General features: G+C 33.7%; 1 protein-coding gene across 1 annotated transcript in view; it reads left to right on the top strand.

The window, feature by feature from the left end:
- Positions 1 to 999: 999 nt before the first annotated feature.
- The window catches only part of CDH18 (cadherin 18), a 577,532-nt gene continuing 557,805 nt past the window's right edge, over positions 1,000 to 20,726 (top strand). Inside the window, exon 1 of the mRNA XM_082380804.1 lies at positions 1,000 to 3,569. The gene's annotated coding sequence lies outside the window, so the exon portion shown is untranslated. The remainder of the gene's footprint in view (positions 3,570 to 20,726) is intronic.

Raw genomic sequence — 20,726 nt, 5'->3', positions numbered from 1 at the left:
GATGCAGAAAAAACTGAGTAACTCCCTGAAATGGCCTAAACCTTTACTTTAAATACCACCTCCAGGTAAAGACAAAAGAATATCTTGGAGTCAAGGGAATGGAGGCAGTTATAGGTGGTTACAAGGCGAAGCACAGTAAAGGAGGGTATGGATTTTTATGCAGATTTAAGTCAGCTGCTTTCTTCATTGATAAGAGGTTTTTAGTGTTTAGTCATCCTCCTCTGCCTGGTTCTGAGAGGGAGGAATCTTACAGAGGAAGATTTCCCTTCTAAGTGTAAATATCTCTTACAAAAGGGCTAACTTCTCAATTTCGAGAGCTTCTCCTTGTGCCTGCTGTTTCTTAAAAATAATCAACCTAAAATAATCCTTGTGCCAAAGAAGCATATTTTGGGGTGGCAGATTCTGCTCCCCTTTTAAAAAACATACTGGAATGTTGCTTCATTTTCTAATACAATTGTCTAGTTTCAAATGACTTTACCAACTTTGCATTTCTAAGTGACTAGAAAAACAACCAAGCCTTTTTTTTATTCAGAAACATGTCTTTATCATTCAAAAACCTCTTTGAAATGGGAAAAGAGCAAAGAAGGAGATGAATAATTAAGTCTTTAAGAAGACAATGTGTTGTTTTTGCAAAAACATAACAGAGGGAAAAAAAGAAAAAAAAAGACTAAGGTAACTGCCTCCTAAATTATCATGCTAAGAAACAAGAAAAACTCAAAAAGCCTATCCATCATAGCCTTCAAAAGCAGCACACAGAGGCTTAAGTGGGACCACCGGCTTGAGAGGGTCTGGATGAAAGCTACCTGGTAAGCAGGTATTTGCCGAGACTGGCAGCTAGTTAAGCATTGGCACACGTGCCCCACTCCACTGCTTTTGGGCATATAGTCAACATTTAAGTCTATTGTTTTAAATGTAAAGCCTTTATCAATTTAGCTCCTTTTCATACTTAAGTCTTTACTGTTCTTACCAGTGTGCCTGCTGGAGCTGAGTTGCAAATTAAAAGTGTTATTTTAGATATAGTGACTATGTCTCGCCCAGAGCATTTTTCACTAGGAACTCTTTCTAGTCAAAAGATGTTTACTTCTAACGTGCATCCCTGAAGTCTTTCTTCAGTTGTTTTTAGGACTAGTCTTGGTTACTATTCCCATTCTAATCATAAAGAGCCAGATTGTTCTATGCCTATGTCATTATTCATTCCAACAACATATACTGGACACATATTGTATGGAAGCCCCAAACAGGGCATTGGGGCTACAGCTGAACGCACAGGAAACCTGCTTTTCAGCTTCATGAAAGTAACAGTCTATGGAGGTAGATGGAAGATTTGATGTGTCATAACAGCTAACACTTGCTCACAACTTACTAAGTGCTAGATACTCTTCTAAGCAATTAATCTGGTTTATATGATTTATAGCTGTCCCTCCATATATCAGCAGAGGATTGGTTCTAGGACCTGCCGCAGTTATCAAAATCTGGGGATGCTGAAGTCCCATAGTTGGCCCTCCATATTCAAGGATCTAGAACACATGGGAATTTTATGACATTCTATAAACATTTAGTTTTTGTTTTTGTTTTGTTTTGTTTTAGTCTGAGAGAGATGGGAGGTTACTGGAGTATTTTAAGCAAACTCATATTTTAAGAGAAAACACTGGGAAATCCACTGATACACTCTCATTCCCTCACTTTACAAATGTTTGCATCATGACCTAGAAGGACTAATATGTTTCCCTACAAAACTGGTGACAGAGCTGAGATTAGCACCCATGTTTTCTGACTCTTGCTTATACGCTGTATCCTGTAACATTGTTCCTCTTCATTACATCACTCAGAGAGATCTGTGGACAGCAGCTGTTCAACAGTTGTGATTTTTAATTAATTACCGCTGTTCCAAGAAGTCGATGTAATTTAACGTGCCTCTGAAATTCACAAAAATCATCTATATCTATACCCATTTCTATCTGTTCATCTATATATACATATATGTGTGTATATATAATCCCATATAAATAATATATAAATAATATGGGTATACATTGTATATGCATAGAAATATACAAAGTATAAATATGTATATAAAATGTTATGTTATATTTAATATAACATTAATTAACATGATATTGTTAAATATATATTGTGTGTGTATGTGTGTGTGTATTATACTTACAGAATTATCTATATGTACATATATGAATTGTATCTCGGAAGAGCCACACCTCAGGTCTCAGCTGAGGCCAGTTGAGTCTTAGGGTCTGAGAGCAAGACTCGAGTGTTAAATCTAGTTCCAGGTCTGAGCCAAGTGATTCTGATTTGCCCCAAGGTTATAAATACTCATCTGGGAGCAAAGAACAGAGAGGAGAAGGTCGGTAGACAGAGGCTTGGGGCAGCAGAAGAGAGGTAGTTTTATGCAACTTACTTTCCCGTCTCTAAAGTAATATTTAATTTTGCTAACATTTATTTTTCTAGGTTTTCTTTCTTTTGGTTCTTTTGGTTGCCACAGTCACCACGACAAATTCTATATTAAAAGTATAGGAACTTTATATTTTCCACAAATATCTCAGCTGAAGGTATTATCACTCATCTACCTCGTATTTAATTTTCTTGTGTTCTCCTTTCAAAATACAGTCAAAAGTGTTACTTTTATAAATCCTTTCGGCCAGTGATACGTGAGTCTGATTTCATTTTCAAGAGGATATTTGAAAGCATTTCAAGATAATTGTCAGTTTGAAGAGCACTGTCATCAACTATTGTGAAAACAGAGATGATTAAAAAGAGAGACATGTTTCAGTACCTTGCTTAAAAGCCAACAATTTGATGAGGGCTGTTATAAAGAACCCTTGTCTGTACTGAATGGACACATGACACAGCAAAACAGGCATGGGATTTATTCAAAGGTAGTGTCTAAGGCACTGAGTTCCAGGGACAGTCAGTCTGGGTACTAGAAATTTGCCTGAAAATATTACTGTGTAACAGTCTGGTTGAGAAAGTTTTAAGCACTTGCAGGATATTATGTTTTTGTTTTATTTTAGAACATAAGACAAAAAAAACTTACTAGTTGAGAACCAATGTACTAATGCTCTTTGTAGGGAGGCATAATTAATTTTGCCCCTTCTTATTTTTCTAGTCACAGGTGGTTTACAATATAATCTCTCCTTTCAGCTAATTTAAAGAAGTTTTCACAAGCCCTGCCCCGTTTTCATTGCCTCTCCTTCCGTTCCTCCTCATTCTACCTTTGGTTTTACTTGTTTCTGAGCATCCACAGATTGGCGTCTGCAGAGAGTTGAAAGTGAGTGGATTCAAGTGGTGGATCAGGAGGGAGTGGGAGAGGTAGTCTCAGCCTCAGTTAGACCCAGGTGCTGACCCAAACCTCAGTCCTGTCCTCACATGAGTCTGGTGCAAGTTCTAACCTGTGGACCTTCTGGTCCTCAGGCCCTCAGCTCAGCGCATCTTCATCCAACCCATGGCAGACACTGCATTTCCCGTTGTTGTCAACTCCAGTGGGTGATGACACCATCTCTGCGGAAGGTATCCGTTGAGTTTGCTGGGAAGCTTCTGAGACGCTGGGGAAGAAGGTAAGGCCACGGGAATCACGCTACAGGGGGGCTTTAAAGAGAAACAGAGCACAGATTAAATGTCTTCTGTTATTGCCACCAAGTACATTTCTTATATCCAGCTCAATTATGAACTCTCCCTCACACACACAACCGATAATACCTGGATCAAATCTCAGCACAATTTTTATGTTTACTTTTTCAGAAGTTCAGAAATAACAGAAGTAAAACCAATGAGTCACTGAAGTAGTAATTAGTACTGGTTTATTGTGCACACCCCAAAAATACAGCTTGCGAACTGGGGGTGCTCAAACCAATACATGAAATAAAGCTCAGGGGTATATTGTCTTAGAGCAGTTTTTATGGTGAGAAGCTCATGACTGTTTATTCTTCACAGTGATTGCTTATAATATTAGAATTTTCCTAAATGATAGGGAATTGGTTAGTGGTTACTTCATATCAATTTTGGCAAATTGTTTTGCTTGTGATTTCCAGAGGCGTAAACAAGATATGACCCAGTTCAAGTTAGGCCTGTGAAATAAACTGAATTAAGCTTTGCTTGTATGACTAAACTGTTTTTGGTCTGCTTAGGAAATTTTCAAGGCTGGTCTCCATTTCTTTTTGATGATGACAACTTCTAGTTCTTTCCGTTTAAGAAACTGAGGTAAATTTTAGCAACACAAGATGGAGGTTCAGCTGTTTTGTTGGTAATCAGCTCTTCCCCTATCATAGTGACTCGTGGTCTATCCTGTGGAAACTTCTCAGTCCTGTTTTTGATGGTGAAAATTCCACACTTACAGTCATTATCACCTGTATTTCCATGGTTTCAATTAATGATGTTCCTAGTGTGATGCTTTATGGACCCTAGCAATAGTGCAAGGATAGCAGGAAGAGTGGAAATAGCAGAATCTCTTATGTCTTCTTTAAGTTGCCCTGTGGCCGACGCCTGAATGAGCTGGTAGACTCATTCCTCTTTTTATTTATTTATTTATTTATTTATTTATTTATTTATTTATTTATTTTTATTTTTTTTCATTCCTCTTTTAAGTTTGTAATCTGTTGGTGCTCTGGAAGGTTTGTAAACTACCACAAACTTTACTAAATGAGAGAGTATCTTTCACATTGCACAAAATGAGTCTCTGGTGAGTCCTTTCTGAATCAGCCTGTCAACAATTCTAGCGGTTGCAGCAGTCTACCATTTTAGTCTATAATGACACCTATCCTGTTAAAGGCGGAAAAAACACCTCACTTTATATAAAAGTCATAATCATATGATTATATATAATTACTCCCCTCAATTAGAATTATAATTAGGTAATTATTTCTAAATGTATGAAAGTATAACATAAAATTCATACTAATAAGTATCGATAAATGACAGATGTCCACACACTTTTTTTCCTCAGTACAAATAATAGTGGGGGGGGGGGGTGGCATGAAGCACATTAAGATATTAAGTACCTTTTGAAAGATGGAGAGTAAATAGCAACTTGGGAGAGAGGATCAGAAAATGGAGGGTCAATGTACAGCAATTAGGACTAATTTTAAATGCTATGAAGTTACTTTCTGACATAAACACCTAAGCAAAACTCATCATATAACACATGAGAAAATAGTTTCTTTTGTTTTTACCAATGTCAGTATATGTTAGGGTAACAAAAAAATAGCCAGAGGGAAAGTCTTTTTTAAGCTTAAGGGACACAGGTGTAAGAAATGGAAATTAAAATAGATATTGCCAGGTGGTCCTAATTGAATTCAGGGTTTAATGGTAGAGTTTATTGTAATTGGAACTCAGTATAGGTTTCTCCTTGAGCAAAAATTTTGAAACTCTATCCAGAGAAACAATTTTTAAAATGAAAATTTATACTAAACAAAGAGTTACAAGAACAGACAAAAGTTTCAAAATTATATCCCAACTGCATACCCAAGGAGTATTTCCTCTTACTCACATTTGTATTATGTATTTATTAAGATTCTCTTTTCTTGGGAAAAGTCTTTCTTTATTGAGAAATATGCCTGAAGAGTAGAATATTTCCTCCAGAAATATAAATGATAATCAAAAATTAGAAATTTCTTTAGTCAGAAAACTAAGAAAATATGTCTAATACATACAAAGTAATCCCTTTTAATATTTTTATGAAGACTTTACCATTGTTTGATACATAATAACTATTGCCTCAACTAGAAATTAATGAATAAAATTGGATATTACCCTATGGGCCATAATTTTCTCTGCTACTAGAAAAATGTCATTAAAGCAAAATTAATAATACCCCCAAGTAGATAGGTATAACATTTATGTGGATAAAAAAATATAAAAATGGGTAATAGTAATTCCTTCCTGAAGACAACTGTATTTTTAAAAGAATAACCCTTTATCAAGAGTTAATAAGCACTCAGACCATTGTCTTTATTTTGGTTCATGTCAAAATGACTGTAGCAACAGGAACAAAACTGGAAAATTTTCACTGCTACCTAATTCAGTTTTTCTTAGAATAGCATAGGCATTGGAATGCCTAATGAATGAACTATAATGGTGTGTTCTTAGAAGCCAGGATTGTTAATATCTACCATCACCCAACATGTGATTATATCATCTTTTATAAAGAAAATTGGAAATCAGTGGAAAAATGGCATTTTGGTGTAATTGAGATTATGTTTATTCACAGAGTGTTTTGTTTTCCTTATGTGCTGCCAGACATCTGGATAAAAACTGAACATTTTAACAAAATATTAACATCTTTCCAAGTGTCTAAATATTGATTTGCATTTTATGTTTCACTCTAAATATTTGATGAAATTTAGTATTATCCACAAAATATAATTTGTTGTCTCTTTATCTTTGAAGTTATTTTCTCAATCTAGCATCCCACCGTTAGGATACTCTCTGATTTGGAAAGAGAGTGAATATTTGATGGAATTTTAGAATTGGAAAATATGAAAATAATATTGGCCCACCTTAATATCTGTGGCTAATAATTTTAAGAATTAAAAGGGTCATTTTTCTAAATCATATGTGGTATCTGTGGCTGAGTATAACAAGAACCTCTGTCTTATGCAATAAATGTCCTTTATATTCTTCACAAAACAGCCCTAAGCACTAAAATCATTAAAAGTAAAATGAGAAACTATGCAAGGGGCTACCAGTAGTTCTCATTACTGGGTAGCACATTCTTTGAAGTTCTAGTAATTGGAATAATAAAATAAAATAAAGTAAAAAATTGAAAATAAGAGATAAAAGGATTTATGTTTGCAGAAGATATGATTTATCATGCGTATCCAATAAAACCTTTTTGGAAGTATAGAAAAATTTAATGATTAAACTTGGGCCAAAGAAGTTCTCTTATAGTCTATTTTAATGTATGACTGCCATTGTTCTGAAAAAAAAAAATCTGTATTTTATTTCACAATTAAAAACACTTGTGCTAGGGACGAAAGCATAGGTTGGCACTTATTTTCTTTCAGCAATTTAAAGGTATTTTTCATCTGTCTTTCCAGTGTTTTTTTTTTTTTTAATAGCCTATTGTTCCTTTGATGAGATATACATGATGAGCCTAGGTGTGGTTTTTTGAGTATTTACCTTGCTTAATACCTTTTAACAGCTTTGGGAACTTGAGGACTTTTTCTCTTCACTTACTGCTTTTTTCCCCATTCTCTCTCCTTGGTTCTTGAATTCCAACAATGGTTATTAGATCTCCTTCTCAAATCACTCTTTTAAACATTTTTACTCTTTTTGCTTTTGTTTTTCAGCTTACACATTTTCTATTGATCTACTTTCCAGTTCACTATTCTTCTATCATTTTCAATCTGTCATTAAATAATTGATTCAGTTCTTAATATATTTTATTTTTAGTTCAAGAATTTTCATATAGTTTTTTCATATAGACTATAGTTTTTTTTTTTGTAAATACATCCTTTCAATAATTTTGAACATATTATTCACAGTTGATAAAGTCCATCACTGATAACTTCAAAATCAGAATTATATGTGGGTCTGTTCCTACTGCCTCTTTATTCTCTTAGTCCTGGCAATTTTGAAAAAATATAGAGATCATGAATACTACTACTTTTTTTCTACTGAAGGTTTACTGCCCTAATGTCTAGTGGACAGCTAGACTTATCTATCCCTTTATTCCTGCTTAGTCAGGCAACTCTCAGATACTTTCAGTCAGATTTTTTCTTTATAAGTTCTTATTGTTATAAAGTTCTTATTGTTATCATTTGAATAAGAAAATTAGCTAGGTACAAAACAACTGACCATCAGTGTTTAATTCTTAGTGTTTCGTGTAGAAAATCTGAGTTTAATGCAGTAACATCAACATGTATAGTTTAACATATGCCGATATTATTGTGACTTCTTAATTAATTCCATGTTGTATTTTTCACGTAACGTATTCCAAATAATTATATATTCTTATCTTACTTTGCATATTAAGTAACTAGAGATCACAACGAAGAATACATGGGAGTTATGGGTACAGAGTTTTAGTTTGGGAAGAAGAAAAAGTTCTGAAGATGGATAGTGGTGATGGTTACACAACAGTGTCAATGTACTTTATGTCATTGATATCTACACTTATAAAAATGGTATAAATGGTAAATTATATATTTTACCACAATAAAAAGTACAAATTTAAATCAGTAGTCAAGAAATTAAATTTAACATGATTTTTTTACATATAAATACTGCATTTTATTTAAGGATTCTGCTACTATGAATTATATCTCAACCAGATTTATTTTATACTTTTTCTGTGAAAGTATTACATTTGTTAATCTTTTCAGTGACATAAGCATTCATCTACTTTCTTCAAGTATTTGGATGTACATATAACAAAAATGTTACTACTATGCGTTGGGGAGATCCATAAAATTAAATTATACTTTATTTGCCAAAATATGGTAAGTGAAATAAAAATTAAAAAAAAAAAAACCAATGATTGATGGGAAGGAGGGGGTCATAGGTGAGATGGACCTTGAAAGATATACATAAATATTCCCATGATAATTTAAATTGTTAATACCAATCAGAGAGAACAGTTTACCTCCAATAATGGTGTTAAAATTTATAAATCATTTTATTAAGTGCTCAGACATTTAAAAATGTATTTAGAGATATATCAAGAGTAGGCCATTGCAAGATTCAAAATATTTTCTTTTTAGGCCATCTTTGTCATTTCACAATTTCAGCTAAAATGTTGTACGACTTTCTTTTCCATATATGCTTCAAGGATAATGCCTTCTGGTCTATTTTCCTGGTTCAGCAAAAATACAAATTCCAAAGTCTGTAAAACAACGTGGGAAACACGTTTTATGTCAGTTTCAAAGGGAGCACTATCTCTTCCACTATAGTGGCAAGCATATTTTGCATCAAGAGGAGTCCTGTAAAGTGATAATCTACAATCCAAATGTAGGTGGGCCATTTGTTTTTAACCTACCTAAATGTTGCCAGATACTTTGTTGTGCCCCCTGTTGAAATCATTCTGTGATGCTTTACACTGATGCAGCACCTTGCACTGAAAGAAAACTGCAATCATCTTAATAATTAAATCCCTTGACAGTATTTCAATCAAGTAGGTTAGCAGAAAGAAATCAATATCCTCCTTTTCCTAAGGTTCCAAAGTTACATAGTGAGGCAGCAAAACAAAGCCTCTTGATTTGACTATATCTTTTCTCCTAATCATTGTAACGTCACCTTTGGCTATGCATAACCTGGGCTCCTTTGCTTAATATCACCAAGGTACTAGGATATTTGTTTGTTATTTCTACTGAAAAGTTTTATTTTTTTTAAATTTAAAGTATCACCTTCTCTTCATTTTAAGCAAAGCCCGTATTCAAGTCTTACAAAAATACAAAATCGGGCATCATTATTTAATTATAAAAACTTTATATGATAAATCAAATAAACAGAACTGGTGATTGTAATAAATGAATAAAGAAATCACTGGCCTTCTGATAGTTCAAGTAAATTAGCAATTATAAGCTAAACAAGAGATCCAAAATTGACAGAACTCAAATAGACTATTCTAAGCTGTAATAATTGTAAACAGTCATATTTACATTTTTACTTTAAATACTTTTTGCATATTACAATCTAACTTTTAAAAATTCAGCTTCCTTTCACTTTTGTATTTACATTTTGATTTCTGAATTGTTGAAGATCGTGAGTGTCTTTCAGTTTTCTCTTTTAGAATTGGCTCCATGGCACAGATTCATGAGTTTGAAAGGGAAGCACATTCATTTTTGATTCTACATCCGACTTTTTGGAATTGCTTCCCTTAAACAATCTCAAATACACATATTTCAATACACTAACATTTTCTCATGGTATAACACTTTTACTATTTTCAATAATTCACTAAGATTCTTTGTAATGACTATCCAAAGATAAGTCGTTTAATAAATACAGTTTTCTCCAGAGGTCTAAATTAAGTCCACATTCGTGTTTGTTTTTTTTTTTTTTAATCATGGTCCATTTTTTTTCATAGTTCACATAGGATTTTTTTTTAAATTGAAGCATAGTTAATTTACAACATCATGTTAGTTTCAAGTGTACAGCAGAGTGATTCAGTTATATATTTTATATATATATGTTTGTTTCCTGTTCTTTTTCAGATTACTTTCCTTTATAGTTTATTACAAAATATTGAGTATATTTTGTAGAATAGTAGATCCTTGTTGGTAATTATTTAATATATAGAGTGTGTGTATGTTAATGCATCCTCCTAATTTATCCCTCCCTGTCCCCTTTCCCCTTTGGTAACCATCAGTTCATTTTTATGTTTGTGGGTCTATTTCTGTTTTTTAAATAAGTTCATTTGTATCTTTTTTTTTTTTTTTTTTTCAGATTCTACATATAAGCGATATCACATGATATCATTTGTCTGGCTTACTTCACTTAGTCTGATAATCTCTAGGTCCATCCGTATCACAGTCCTTATTTTATAATCTTTTATTACTTCCTATATTCATTTAGAGACCTTTTCAAATTGTCACACTCACTCTAAAGTACCTAAAGACTATATTTAATCAATTGACAAGCCAAGTACTTCTCTATTTTTCAGAGCATTGTTAGTCACCAGATAGACAAGCTTTGTCACTATCAAGTTCACTTTCTGGAAATAACAATAGGAACATTGGAAAAAATGATCTCTCTTAACGATCACCTATTAAACTACTCCAATGTCATGATGAAACTATTAACAAGTAATGTGGCAAAACTGAACTAATTTTTTAAAATAAAATAAAATAAAAAAGTATTTCACAGGCAGCAAATTTTTATTAACTCAAGTCCTTAGGATCCAACTAAAGATATTTGGCCACTGTTCTGCTCTAAGGAGGTCTTATAATAACAATAAAATTGTCATAAAATAATATGCCAGGCAAAGCAATACTTTGTATAGCTTGTGCCGAAATCTTGATAACTTTAAGAATAAGAACCAGATTAACATGAACTCTGGGTTTTCATTTTTAACACTTTTCATGTAGATAGCACTCATTCCAAATGTTAGTATGGAGTGTTCAAAATAAAATGCAACAATTGCAAATTAAGTGCATTTATTTTGGGGCATTTGATTTGTTGATTTTGCAAAAGACTAGAAGAAATATTTATGTACATATATTTCAACTGTTTAGCATAAGAACCAAGCTGGGAAGAAAATGTATGAGATAATTATCCAAGATTTCCTATTACAATTACACTAAAGAATTTTGCCATTAGGTCACATGACTAACATAGTTTAAAAAACAAAGATTTAGGAAAGTCTACAGAGACAATTCAAATGTTCTATTTTACCATGGTACCATGTTGTATTTTACACTAGAATTAAAAAAAGGAAAAAAAAAAACAACTGTTGGGTTTGTTTTACCTGACATATTCAGAATTAAATAATTATTCAATAATATTCTTCATTAAACCATGGGTACAAAATTTAAGTTTTTTTTTTAATAAGCATGATAGGTTAGAAACTATTTTTTTTCAAAATATCTTTATACTGTTCAGAAATATCATCTCTCTTCTGTGTTCTCATTTTACAAGGCTGCCAGGAAAACCAGCAATATAAGCTGGGGTTTTGTCAAGCATTTTTTGTTCAAGAGCCAAGAAGGTTACTGAGTGTTTATAAATCTAAACTTTTCAGTGTTGGATTCAAGACTCCTTTTAGATGTTTTGAGAAAGGAAAGAAGAGTAAGTAGTAAATCATACAAGACTAGGATTAAGGACAGTGGACAAGCTTCTAGCATCATGATCATGGGCAATTTAATTCACCATTTGAATTTGCTTTGTCCATGTATAAAATCGGAATAATTCTATTTGTTAGCATGCTTTCAGCTATAAGTTTTAGAAGAGCCAACTGAAAAAGGCTTTAACATTAAGGAACTTTATTAACTCACCAAAGAGCTTAGGGATGCTGCAGACTCCTGGCCTGAGCCTGTTTACTGGCCCTGTGCTGCTCTTATTGTCCTGTCTGCATGTTCTACCATATGCTGATTATGTCCATGCAGGCTGGCTCCCCTCATGGACAGAAGTTACCTGCCAGAAACCTCGAAGACCAAATGCGTCCTTATTCGCATCCAGCAGGAAAGAAATAATCTGTATTCCTGTGGATTTTCTCTTTAAGATTGAGAAAGTATATTCCAAGAAATCTCTAGGGAAACTGTCTTTGGGCATTATTGACCAGAAGTGGGTCACATGAACATTCCGGAAATAGTTACTGGATGGGAATAGCGTACCACTACCCTCAATCATGCCTACGTCTTTGTCAGTTCCAAATGGATATTAGGGAGTCAAATACCGTGTGTGTGTGTATTGTCAGAGAATTAAGTGAAATAGTTTTTGTAAATTATCAAGTATAGTACCTGCCATAAAATAGGAGTTCAACACATTAAAATGTTGCCAGGAGTGGGGATAGTAATGCTGGTGGTGTCTATTAAATATTCCTGAATTTAAATTTTCCTTGAACTATATTTTCTATCTAATATCTGGGTTGTTAATTACAGACCTTCCATTCTTTTTTACTAGTACTGATTTCCTTTCCCGTGTGTTAGTATAATCTAGTTGTGATATCTGTAACATTGCCAAATGCAGGGTTCACTGAGTTATTGGGCCAGATTATATTCCTTCCCCCTCATAATTATGTTTAGGACACTTTGACTTTATGAATTTTAGTGAAAAGGGTCACCATCCCAGTTAGAGGAGTCTGGTCTTTGTTATAAGATATTCATGACCTTAAAGGGCTTTACTTTCCAACTTCAGCTTAATTGACCCTTACCTCCATTATTGCTTTCCCTCTCAGCAAATCTGTTCTTTCCCTTAAATCCCAACCCAAACTGCAACAGTCTCGATTTGGCCCATTCTATCTCCTGGTGCCCATTTAGCACCTACTTTAAATCCTTGCTTGAATAATGTGTGCTGTAGCCTTTTCTTTGTATATCAGTTGCTTTATAATTGTACTCTACTTGTTGGACATGTATGACTTATATTTTTACAAAGCAATTCAACATATTTACCAAATCCTGACAGAGGGGGTGTATTTGTTCCCTAGAACTGTTGTAATAAAATACCAAAAACTGAGTGGCCTCAGATACTTTGTAGCTTATAGGTGGGTGGTTTCCTTGTGTCTTCACTTAGTCTCTCCTCTTTGTGTCTCTGTGTCCAATTTTTCCCTTTTTTTTTTTTTTTTTAATAAGGACACTAGTCCTATTGAACCTCATTGTAACTTGATTACCACTATTATAAAAACTCTATTTCCAAATAACATTACATTCTGAGATACCGGGGCGGGGGGGGGGCAGTTAGACTTCAATATATCTTTTTTCTTAATTGTGTGTTTGTTTTAGAGGTGGTTTGGGTTCACAGCAAAATTGAGCAGAAGATACAGAGATTTTCCATGTGTCCCCTGTCCTCACACTGGTATAGTTTCCTCCACACTCTACATTCCCCTCTGAAATGATACATTTTTTAAAAAATTGATAGAGCTATATTGACACATCATTATTAACCCAAACCTATAGTTTACATTAGGGTTCACTCTTGGTGGTGTACGTTCTATGGCTTTGGACAACTTTATAGTGATATGTATCTACCATTATAGTGTCATAGACAGTAGTTTCACTGCACTAAAAATCTTCTGTGCATTGCCTATTTACCTCTCCCTTCCCCCGCTGCCCGAATATATCTTTTGAGGGACATGATTCAATTCATACCAGGGGAAAATACTCAAAAGATCAAAAAATTGAACTCCTGAAATAATTCCATAGTATATTATCTCAAAGAGTAAGCTTATGCAACTCGTGAAACACAAGTGACGACACAGAGACAACTGGCCGTAAAAGAAAAATAGCACGTTAGAAGCCGCTGCATGTATTTCTCTTCTTAAAATGAAACTTATCCTTGAGAAATCCCCTCCAAAAGTATTTTAATACCTATTTCAAATAATATTTCATATGAATTATTATTACTGATTTAAAAACAGAAAAAAGTATATTTTTATATGAAGGATTTATATCAATTTATTTTGTTTTTCTGTTGAATTCATGACTATCAAATACCCCTTTCCACGATTATACTGTGTGTGTGTGTGTGTGTGTGTGTGCATGCACACGCGTGGAGTGTAACATGGTCTCTTGGTCTTGGCAAAACGTGTTGTCCATAGATGGACCACCAGTTGATTGAATTCAACAATAAGTTGCCACAAATGGCACCATGATTTAGAAAGCATAACTAGAATAAGAAGTCTGAATGAGATGTGAGCTATATATTTGTAGACAAAAATCACATCGACAAATAAACCATTAACAGTATTAAGTGGCTTGAAAACCACTAACCTTCCTTCAAATTACAAATCATAGTAAAACTATATGTTACCAAATGTAAGTTAAGGCAATTTTTGCTAAGAAATGAAATAGAAAATGTATATCTAATCTATTATGTAGTCTAGTAATTAATCACTAAATGAGTAAATATTTACTGGCCACCTATTTTACAGCAAACAGTGCTTGGTACCAGTAATTTAGTAGGAAATTCCTCTTAAGAAATTAATATTCTAGCATAAGGGAATGACACATGAAAATACTTTAAGAACACTGTAACCAATGCAATATTAAGGAAGCAATCATGGTTGAATCCTAGCAAAGAGGAGAGGGAATTGGATTTATCTGAACTGATTCGGGGACGATTTCACCACTCCAGGTATTAATTATGAATGATATTGTTATTTTGCATATCATTCATTTTTATAGGCAAAGTAACTTTATTCTTTCTGACTCCTCTTTTACCTTTTTCTCTCTTTCCTCCTCTGTTACTTCTCCTCCTCATTTTCTTTTATTTTTATAAAATCTACAATCAAAGTATGTTTTTAGCCCTGACAAAAATATATGTATATCTGGTATACTGATCATTTTAGTCCAAACTGCATATGTAATCATTTTAAGAAGGTTTATTCCTCATCACTTTCAAAATTTTTAAATACTGATAACCTGAAATAGGTGAGGATATGGTGGGATCACTGCATTCTTGTTGCCTTTGAGTAGGCCTTTCACAACTTTTGAATATATGTTGGTACCCTAGTCGTGTAACTCAGTCAACTCTATTTGTGTAACCTCCAGAGCTATGCTAGTGCCCTGTTATGAGTTATCTTAACGAAATTCTCTTACTACTACCAAATTATATTACTTCACAGCTAATCACAGGGTGCTTTGATTACTCAATGAAAAATATTTTAAATGCACTTTCAACTTTGCTGTTGCAAGAAAGTTCAAAGTAATAAAGAGAACATAATAAGTGGCCAAATATTATTAATTTCCTATATAAAGAAAAGGAATAAAGGCCATGTTTTAGGGGAGGGTTTTAAGGCTGTGTGTGATTGTTTAGCCTGTTTGTGTATGTATGTGTAGTTTTTAACCATTTGTAGGACGTATACACATACACACACATATATGTATGTTCTTGACTGCTTGTTGAACAATATTACAAAAGGTCAAACATTTTCTAGCCAAATGTTTTTTTCTTCAACTGAAACTCCTTTCCCATGATGAACCCTTCACATGTGGACATCTTGACTACACGTAGGCATCATTACATCATTATGACGCTGCTAAACTCTATACAGCTCAATCTGGCAGCTCTAATCTTCACTTTCTTCATCACCTGCTCCCTCACCTTCCTTAGGGAGCTAGAGAAGCTGACTGAGTAGAAGTGCTAAGTGATGAGGTGAATCTTTCCAGTCTTTCAGAAGTTTGATAAAATACAAATAAGTGGAAGACTAAGTTTTGTGCCCTTAATTTAAAAAAAAAAAAACAAACAAAAAAAAACATTAGGGCTTCCCTGGTGGCGCAGTGGTTGAGAGTCTGCCTGCCAATGCAGGGGACGCAGGTTCGAGCCCTGGTCTGGGAAGATCCCACATGCCATGGAGCGACTGGGCCCGTGAGCCACAACTACTGAGCCTGCACGTCTGGAGCCCGTGCTCCGCAACAAGAGAGGCCGCGATGGTGAGAGGCCCGCGCACCGTGATGAAGAGTGGCCCCCGCTTGCCACAACTAGAGAAAGCCCTTGCACAGAAACGAAGACCCAACACAGCCAAAAAAAATAAAAATTAATTAATTAAAAAAAAAAAAAAAAACATTAGACACAAACACATAAAATACTATGTGTGCTCCAAGCACAGGCCAACTTTTAATAACAGAGAATAAAATTTCAACCTCTTGGGCATACCATTTTAGACAATTAAAGCAGTGGATAGCCCATTTAAAAATAATTGAGTTTAAAAATAGTGTTATAAAACGGTAAGAGAACAGCATAGTGGAGGTGCTTTTGTTCATGGGGATTTTTTGGATAAAATATCCAAATATCTGAAGTCTATTAAAAAAAAACCCAAACATCATGACAAGTGTGGTGATAAATGTTAACATTACTGATTAAATGCCACAATTTTTAATACATTTCTATTTAATAAGAGCTTTCGTAAACAAAATTTTACTTTTTGTACTTTGAAAAGGCTTCCATATTCCTAATTTTTTCTTTCAAATTTTTAAAAAACTTCTCTCCCTTCCCACCAACAAATATTCACATAAACTATATTTGGAGGAAAAGGTTTATTTTTTCGACTCGCTCTTTCATGTTTGGAGTTGTATCTTTGGCAATTCACAGCCTTTAAATCAAAATCCTTGAGGGACTACTGCCATCCTAGCCCAGGGAAGTGATTTGGAGTGGCCTGAAGTTCATTGAAGGGGTATATTCTCCTCAGCTCTGCATTGGTCGTTTGCTGTGTCATCAGTCTTGTTCAGCTGAAAAGCATGACAGTTTGTCTGGACGACACCACATAAAGCATAGCAAAAGGTTATTATTAGGTTATGAAGTTTTTCTGACAAGTACAACACGCCAGGGTTTATATAAGCATAAAACAAACCTTAAACTCAAGAAGTGCTGTGTAAAGGAGTTTCCTACCTCTCTTTCCTCCAGACATTTTGAAGTCTGAGTTTATATATTCCAAGTTTCTGGTATGCATAATCTTTTATAAGATCCGCTAATATTTTAATGAAATAAAGAATGCAAGAGAGCTAATGTCAACCTCAGTGTCAAGGGCACAGGAACATGGTTCCATTATTCTTAGTTGTAAAAGATCTAGTACAGTTCAGACAATTAGAATTTGATGTGTTTGGCATTCTCTGCTAACCATTACAAAGGATAACCCATTTCTTTTATTTTTTATTAATTTTTATTGGAGTATGGTTGCTTCACAATGTTGTGTTAGTTTCTGCTGTACAGCAAAGTGAATCAGTTATATGTATATATATATCTCCCCTATTTTTTAGATTTCCTTCCCATTTAGGTCACCACAGATCACTGAGTAGAGTTCCCTGTGCTATACAGTAGGTTCTCATTTGTTATCTATTTTACACATAGTAGTATATATATGTCAATCCCAATCTCCCAGTTCATCCCACCCCTCCTTTCCCCCTTGGTATCCATAAGTTTTTTCTCTGCATCTGTGTCTCTATTTCTGCTTTGCCAAGAAGTTCATCTGTACCGTTTTTCTAGATTCCACATATAAGTGATACTATACGATATTTGTTTTTCTCTTTCTGACTTACTTCACTCTGTATGACAGTTTCAAGGTCTATCCACGTCTCTGCAAATGGCACTGTTTTCTTCCTTTTTATGGCTGAATAATATTCCACTGTATATATGTACCACATCTTTATCCATTCCTCTGTTGGTGGACATTTAGGTTGCTTCCATGTCCTGGCTACTGTAAATAGTGCTACAATGAACTTTTATTTTCCTGATGAAAGTAATATATAATGTTGAAAGACTATTAATCCATACATTTTGTTATTTTTAATAATCTACTTATATTGTCCATAAAATAAAAACTTGTCAATTCTTAAAAATAAATTTATAATGAAAAGTTGATAAAGTCTTAGTACCTTCACTACACTTGTGATATGTAGATATTTTGTAATATTCTCTTAAAAAGTGTACCTCTCTTAGAAGGTATATAGAAGACAGAAATGCAAACTTGAAAGATTGAAAAATATATATATTAGGAAGTCAAATACTCATGCATGTAGCTGAGGAAGCCCAAAACTATGCACACTGTTCATGTGAATTTTCTATCTTTAATTAATCACAGTAGTTAGTTATTGCATTACTTCTACAACTTAGTCCTGTTCATTTATTTTGGAATCTATTTAAAGACATTAATTTATTTTCATGCCTACTAATGTATTTTATTTTAAAACAGGTGATTAAAGTAATAGCCAAGTTATCTCATTATGAATTTTGCATTATTTCATATTTTATAATCATCTCAGTTCATTGAAGATGAAAACAAACAAGACAACCTAGTGTAGTTTGCTTTTTGTATCCTTCAATTGAAACATTTCAATAAAAACAAAGTCAATTTTCTGGAAAATTAGCAAATTACAACTCATACACACAAAAAATGGGAATCCTAGTATAAGTTCTGATACACAAGTGTAAATGTATATATAATACTATATATATAATGTATGTGTTTTGTGTTCTATCATGTAAAATGTGCCAATAACAAATATGTATATATTATACAATATCCTTACATAGCAAAATAAAAAACCATAATGTATATTTATGTGTTAAGCCTGCTAGAACACAGATTTTTGTTTTTTACTTTTTATTGGGGTGTAGTTGATTTACAATGTTGTGTTAGTTTCAGGTGTACGACAAAGTGAATCTGTTATATGTAAACATATCCACTCTTTTTTAGATTCTTTCCCATATAGGTCATTACAGAGTATTGAGTAGAGTTCCCTGTGCTATACAGTAGGTCCTTATTAGTTATCTATTTTATATATAGTAGTGTGTATATGTCAATCCCAATCTTCCATTTTATCCTTCCCCCACCCTGACCCCCTAGATAACCATAAGTTTATTTTCCACATCTGTAACTCTATTTCTGTTTTGTAGATAAGTTCATTTGTAACCTTTTCTTTAGAGTCCACATATAAGTGATATCATATGATATTTGTCTTTCTCTGTCTGATTTACTTCACTTAATATGATAATCTCTAGGTCCATCCATGTTGCTGCACATGGCATTATTCTGTTCTTTTTTATGTCTGAGTAATATTCCATCATATATATGTACCACATCTTCTTTACCCATTCCTCTGTTGATGGACATTTAGGTTGCTTCCATGTCTTAGTTATTGTAAATAATGTTGCTATTAACATTGGGGTGCATGTGTCTTTTTGAATTAGAGTTTTACCTGGATATATGCCAAGGAGTTGGAATGCAGGATCATATGATAACTCTATTTTTAGTTTTTTAAGAAACCTCCATACAGTTCTTCACAGTGGCTGCACCAATTTACAATGCCACCAACAGTGTAGGAGGGTTCCTTTATCTCCACACCCTCTCCAGCATTTATTATTTGTAGACGTTTTAAGATGGCCATTCTGATTGATGTGAGGTAGTTTTGATATACATTTCTCTAGTAATTAGTGATGTTGAACATCTTTTCATGTGACTGTTGGCCATCTGTTTGTTTTCTTTGGAGAAATGTCTCTTTAGGCCTTCTGCCCATGTTTTGATTGGTTTGTGTGTTTTTGATATTGAGCTGTCTGAGCTGTTTGTATATTTTGGAAATTAATCCCTTGTTGGTAGCATTGTTTGCAAATATTTTCTCTGTAGGTTGTCTTTTAGATTTGTTTATAGTTTCCTTTGCTGTGCAAAAGCTTTTAAGTTTGATTAGGTCCAATTTGTTTATTTTTGTTTTTATTTTCATTACTTTAGGAGGTGGATCAAAAAAGATCTTGCTGTGATTTATGTCAGAGAGTGTTCTGCCTATGTTTTCCTCTAAGAGTTTTACAGTATCTGGCCTTACGTTTAGGTCTTTAATCCATTTTGAATTTTTGTGCATGGTGTTAGGGTGGAACACAGATTGTTTTGAATCCACAAGGAGAGGGAAAAGAAGTGTCAGATTTTTTGAAATATTATTTGTCTCTGTAAATGGTACATTATATATTAGGTTAAAATTTTAACATAAAATAAAAAGACTTTTTCATTGTGATCTCATCTTAATTGTCATCAACACAGGAAAAATTTACTTTAGAAAGGTCACAGGCTTTGGATGCAGAAATAGAACAGCGTTCTATTTTTGACTGTCCCACCTTGAATTTGGTACAGATCACTTAGCCTTCTCATCATGTGAAAATGAAAAGATTGAAAACTGCATTCTAACATTTTTTTTTAAGTTTTTAATTTTCTGTCCTGACCTAAAATAATTAGGTCCTATCTCATGGCTAGACTCTGTCATCACAGAGTTGTACCACTCTCCAAGGCTCAGTGTCACTTCCAGTCAATGAGACCCAAGTACCCAAGGAGTTAATAGGAAATTTGTCATATGTGAGCTTTCCTGGCTTGGCCCACAGAATCTTAGTCATGATCAAGAGAGACCTATAGATGTGAAAAGTCAGTGGTTATGCACTCTCTGCAGGTGATCACGAGTGATTTACTTCTTCAGCTTATTTCCCCCAATTCGACTTCCATCCCAGGAGATATAAATCTGCATAGGTTCAGGATCCTGTGTATAAGTAAGTAAAAATCAAAGTCACTGTCACTTCACTAATAATGGAAATAATTACAGACAATAATATAGGTATTTTCTTTCTCCCCTAAAAGTAAATGATTAATACAG

Source organism: Balaenoptera borealis (assembly GCF_965194805.1).
Source record: "Balaenoptera borealis genome assembly, chromosome: 2".
Lineage (NCBI taxonomy): Eukaryota > Metazoa > Chordata > Mammalia > Artiodactyla > Balaenopteridae > Balaenoptera > Balaenoptera borealis.
Note: the sequence above shows the minus strand (reverse complement) of the source record. Positions and strands in the feature narration are given on the sequence as shown.